Below are 6,000 nucleotides of genomic sequence, written 5' to 3'. Positions count from 1 at the left end.
ATTACTAAACATTTATTAATAAGAAAATGGGTGCTAGTGCACTTATGATCCGCGCTATATTTTAAATCGTATTTCTAAGCTTAAAGTTTAATGTTTTTTTATTCAATTGTAAGGTTAAAGTAGAGAATAGGTACAAAACACCCTCCCCGTGTTAAGAATGGCTTTTTAAATAATAACGTTATTTCAGCACGGATCAATAAGTGCACTAGTACCACAAAATGGTGATAGAATAGTACATTTAGGGTTTGTATTACTGTACACATAGATTCGAAAAAGTTGTCAAAAAACAAATATATAACAGATGAATGTTATCAAAGGCAAGATAATTTACTTTTCTGCCAAACTGGATATATTTTTTGTGTTTTTATTCAATGTAACATATTTATTCAGCTCGAAAAACATAGTCTTTACCGATGTATTCGAAAATTCGAGATGGCGTCTCACACCCTCTTTAACACCGTAAGTATGGAAAAAGGTGTTATAAATAAAAAACTATACAAAATACTATTAAAAACCCACCGAATATATGTCAACCTATGTCACGGTAACACGGTAGCGAGTTTTTAACAGTATTTTATCCGGTTTTTTATTCATAACATCTTTTCCCACACTTACCGTGTTAAAGAGAGAATAAGACGCCATCTTGAATGTTCCAATACATCGGTAAACACTGTATGGGTTTTGAGCTGAATAAATATGTTACATTGAATAAAAACACGAAAAATATATCCAGTTTGGTAGAAAAGTTAATTATCTTGCCTTTGATAACATTTATTTGTTATATATTTGTTTTTTGACAACTTTTTCGAATCTATGTGTACAGTAATACAAACCCATGTATTTTATTTCAATATTCATAAACATTAACGTTGTCATTTAAAAAGAAAATGTTATTATAAAGTAAAAAAAAAAGTTTTAAAAAGTCGATAAAAGTGATTAAAAGTGAGATATTATTAATAAATTTATAGTAATGTATTTTTTTTTGCCTTTAATAAAATTATTGAGAAAAACAGTGTTTACTTACTTGATCAAAGGGAGAGAACTTTAAAAAGCATAACATTTATTCTTGATTTAAGGAGGGTAATTATAAAAAAAAATAGCATTTTTATTATTAAAATAATTTTATTTACATCATCACGGCAAAACATATAGTTATCCGATGAATAAATCCGCTGAATTCAAAGAAATGTAATGTTTTTATATAAATCGGTCGTTCACGTTAAAAATAATGGCGCAAGATCTAAGGGAGGTAACTAAAGTCAACTTCTATTTAAGGCAATGAACTCAATAATACAGATCAAAGTGTAGTATCTGTTCTTCAGATGCTGCACTTCAATTTCTTGTTCTCTGTCAGTGGAGGAGAAATCTTTCACGACTGAGACAATTTTTATTTTCGTTTCTTTTCTCCACGTTAAAAAACGACCCTGGTGTGTAACTCTGTCCCGTGGGGAGGCATAGTAAATAGGAACTCAATAATACAGAAAATTGAGAAAATTACATGCCACATTGCAAACTATGATTTTCTATTACATCTTAAATTTTAATGTTCACGTTTATGTATAAGTGATGTAATGGATACAGAAGTGAACTATGGAAGAAACCCTATTAACATGTCGTCAAATCTATCATACCTTTGAAAAAAAATCATAACTTCTGTTAAATCAATCTATTCCAATATATATATATATATATACTAAATTACCCGTGACCCGTTGGGTTAATATATGTTATAGCTAGCTATGGAATAGTGAGTATACTGAATTAATGTATAAACGCACAAAAAATTGAATGCACGCGAAGAAAAAAAAATGGTGGCCAGTGAACACAACACAGAATACATTGAATAATAAAGGTCTTAACACCATTGCCTTTAGACTAAATGCAAAATCTTTTATATAAAACGGGTGTAATCCGTTAAAAAATTGAAAGAAATACGAAAAGAAAAATACAAGGAGAGTGTGCATTGTACAAGTCTACACTGGTTTGTGTGTGTGTGTGTGTGTGTGTGTGTGTGTGTGTGTGTGTGTGTGTGTGTGTGTGTGTGTGTGTATTAATAGCCTTAAAAATATCAGGAAATATTAATTAATTGATTAAGTAATATTTCACGGTGAAACCTTTCCAAAGCAAATCTTTAAAAAATAAAAGTACCCGCCCTCAAACACACACGTTTTAAAGTGTTTCCACATATTTTAAAAATGTTTGGAATTGATGACTCCTCCAACCCTGCCACCAAACTTGAAAAAATGTTAAAGATTACATGTCTCATTTACCGCTACGTTGCCAAGAAGTGGGGCTCATTTTACGTTAAATATATATACGAAAATATTCCCCATTATAAAATGTTAATTTAAAAAAGAAATGTTTAATTATTTCTTTTAAGTTATCTTTAAAGACTCTTGAAATGTATTAGCCCCCAAAAAGTAGATTTTGATTTCTTTTTAGGGGGTAAATTACATTGGCTTATATTGTAAACATATACTAAATAGCTTTTGAAAATATATAGCATGATCAAGTAGTTTTCCTTTTTTCTGTTTTTTTTAATAATGTTTGCTTATATATATATATATATATATATATATATATATATATATATATATATATATATTACACGGTGGTCACCACTTATCAAGGCCCGGAAGCCACTCAGGTATATACCTAATCCTGTGAGATATAACCGTTAGCACATCTGCGGTAGATCTTGCAGAACGGAAAGCATATTGCGTGTCACAAAGAAGATTGTTTCTGCTGAGGTGGTTTACTATTTCTCTATTTAATATGGATTCCAGCAACTTACTCATAACACACAGGAGACTTATTGGTCTGTACTGAGAGGGAGATGACTTATCACCTGAATTCTTAAATACAGGGCATACTGATGAAGTTTTCCAGGGAGTCGGAAAGCACTTCTGCTTAAGGCAACGCTTAAACAGTTTTGTAAGTATGGGAGCAAGTTCTGGTTGAAGCTTTTTTAACACTATAATTGGGATGCCGTCAGAGCCAGTTGCTTTACTGGAATCAAGGTTCTTGATTAGCTTGGCGACCTCATGCACAGATAGTTGTATGTTACCTAGCTTGTTCTGTGTTATAGGAGGAAATATGGGGAGTTGATTGTCATCGTCGCATAGAGTAGAATTAGCTGCAAAGTTCTTGGCAAATAGTTTGGCCTTGTCTGATGCTGACGAGATGACCTGTGGTCCATTGATAATGGTTGGGATAGAACGCACACTTTTGTTCAGGATCCTGTTTGTTATTTGCCAAAACTGGTGGAAACCAAGTCCCTGATCAGCTACTTTGGATTTAACAGACTGGGCAGACTCTTGCATTTTTTATTACTCTTTTACAGTGGTTGCTGGCGTTCCTGAAAACAGCTTTAATCTCAGTGCATCTATTACGTTGGTAGTTATGGAAAAAGTGATTTCTGTGCACGATAGCAGCAGCACATTTTGCGGAGAACCATGGCTGGCTGTAAGGTTTTTATTGGAATTTTTTAGATGGTATGAATTGGTCTATCCCTACAATTAACCATTAAATTTAAACCTGGCAGAGCTTGATGCCGTCATCAAGGGGATAAACTTGGCGACTCTCTGGAAGTCGACTACCCTGTGGCCGTTTACAGATTCTGCCTGTGTCAACAAGTGAATTTCAGACACCCTTACAGGGAGGGCCAGAGTACGAATTAAAGCTATGAGCAAGATGCTCATCCAACGGCGGCTCGATACCATCATGAGCATCAAAAAATAATATGTGCTGTCAATGGAAATCTCCCTGGTCAGATCCAGCCTGAACAAGGACGATTGTTTAACAAGAGTTCCCTGCAGATAGATTGATGCCACTAGAAGAACTATCAAACCCATACAACCGGCCTGCATCGCAGCCACGTGTTCTGCACAGTTTGATCGAATCAAGGAAGTCCACCACCAAAATGGACATCCAGAGATCAAACAAACCTTGTATTTTCCTAAATTGTATGACCCTGAAGTACGAAAAGCAGACCTTTAAAGAGTGATAGAGAGCTGCATGGCTTGCCAATCCATCGACCCGGCATCCGTTTCCTGGGAAAACGGAAAACTGGATCTAAAGAGCCACTGGAGCCGGCTGGGGATAGATGTTACTCTCCACAATGGCGAGGATTACATAACTCTTATTGACTGTGGCCCATCTAGATTTGTGATATGGCGACCGCTCCGGCGGCAAGATACGGCTGCAGTCATCCATCAGCTAAATGGCATCTTCCTCGAACGTGGTCCTCCAATGGAGATACTAACTGACAACGGCACTGCTTTCACCAGTGAACAATTCTGAAAGTTTCCAGATGGCTGGAAAGTACATCTGTGGTTTTGATGTGCCTACATACCGAGCGGAAATGGGATTCTAGAGTGGAATCACAGGACTGTCAAAACTATCGCCACCAGAACGGGCTGTGCGGTGTCTGAAGCAGTTTATTTATACAATGTGACCCCAAAGAATGCTGTATCACCCTCTATAGCGCCGGCCGACACATTGTACAGGTATCACATTAGGGTGAAGAGCATAGAAACGAACCCAGTACCTGAGACGAAAGTAACTGGAGGAAGGCTGGGAAAAGGGGATGTTGTCTGGATCAAGAACTTGCACGACAAATGTACGACTCAGTATGGACTTGGACGCATCACTAACGTGATCAGCAAGCAAGCAGTGTGTGTCGACGGTGTGCCCCGTCACATTAAGGACTTACGGCCGGCAACACAATCGTGGCTACCTGTGATCAACGGGAGTGAGTCTGGCTCCGAGTCAGGGACCAGTGAGACATCACTCTGGTTCACAACAGCTCTCTTAGAAGGTGACTCTGATATCAGTAGCCTCCCAGTATTCTTCAACTCCCAGTCCACAGACGAGAACTTAAGCAAAGAAGAGGCATGCATCGTTCCCCTTCGGAAAAGCACCCGGCGACGGCAATCACCACTCCATTGCCATTTCTGTGATCATGAGTTCAGGAAGGAGTGTAATAGACATAGAGAGGACCTACCTCAGAAACGAGCGAGAATCTGTCTCGGCAGCAAAAGGCTGAAAGACAGAAAAAGAAAAAAGAGGCCCAAGATGGTGGCTGTTGCCTTTTAAAGCCTCCAGTCATGTGTAGATTCTGAGGAGTCTCATGTGGTATATGCAAATTGGGTGTGCCCGAAACATTATGAAAGGCGAGTCGCTGTGAGGAGTGGCAGAAGCGTTTAAGACATGCGAATAGAGAACGTCGACGTCTCATGCTATGAACAACGAACTCTACTCGACTCAACTTGTGACTAGTGAACCTCTGCTTGACGTTTTCACCAAAACGTTTTATTGCTTTGCGTGAGACAAATACTTCTGATGCAGCAAATCTACCTATCTCGGACACAATATTATCGGGGAGGTCATTGATGAATATCAGGAATAATAGTGGTCCAAGGATCAATCCCCGAGACACTCCCAGATTAATGTTATGCTGCTTGGATAAGCGTCCATCAATGATAACCTGGATGGTTCTATTGTCTATGAAGGGTCTTATTATATTTAGTAGTTGTCCAGTTATACTGTATGATTTAATTTTCATTAACAGTCCTTCATGCCAGACTTTGTCAAAGGCCTTATTAAGGATATATTGAGAGCCACCGCCCTAGCTTCACGTGCCTTATCTAGTGCATCATATATGCATTCAGAAATGACTGTTAAAATATCTGCAGTAGAACGACATTGCCTAAATCCGTACTCTTTCAGAGAGAAGACAAACTTTTGCAAGGTAATGGACTAGTTCTTGATTGATTAGTGTTTCAAAGATTTTAACGAAGATGGTGGGATTAATAGGGCAATAATTGAGAAGGTCAATCCTTTCGCCAGAATTATTGTACACTGGTACCACAGAGGCCATCTTCCAGCTATTAGGGAAGCAAGGTTCAGCAAGGCATTTGTTGTAGAATTTGGAAAGTACAGGGGCTAGCTCAGGTGAGCATTTTTAATTAGTATAGCACGGATGAGATCAGGCTCACA

The sequence above is a fragment of the Euprymna scolopes genome, chromosome 8 (assembly GCF_053919585.1).
Source record: "Euprymna scolopes isolate OS-2025 chromosome 8, ASM5391958v1, whole genome shotgun sequence".
In the NCBI taxonomy this organism is placed as follows: Eukaryota; Metazoa; Mollusca; class Cephalopoda; order Sepiida; family Sepiolidae; genus Euprymna; species Euprymna scolopes.
This window is presented reverse-complemented; position numbering follows the sequence as displayed.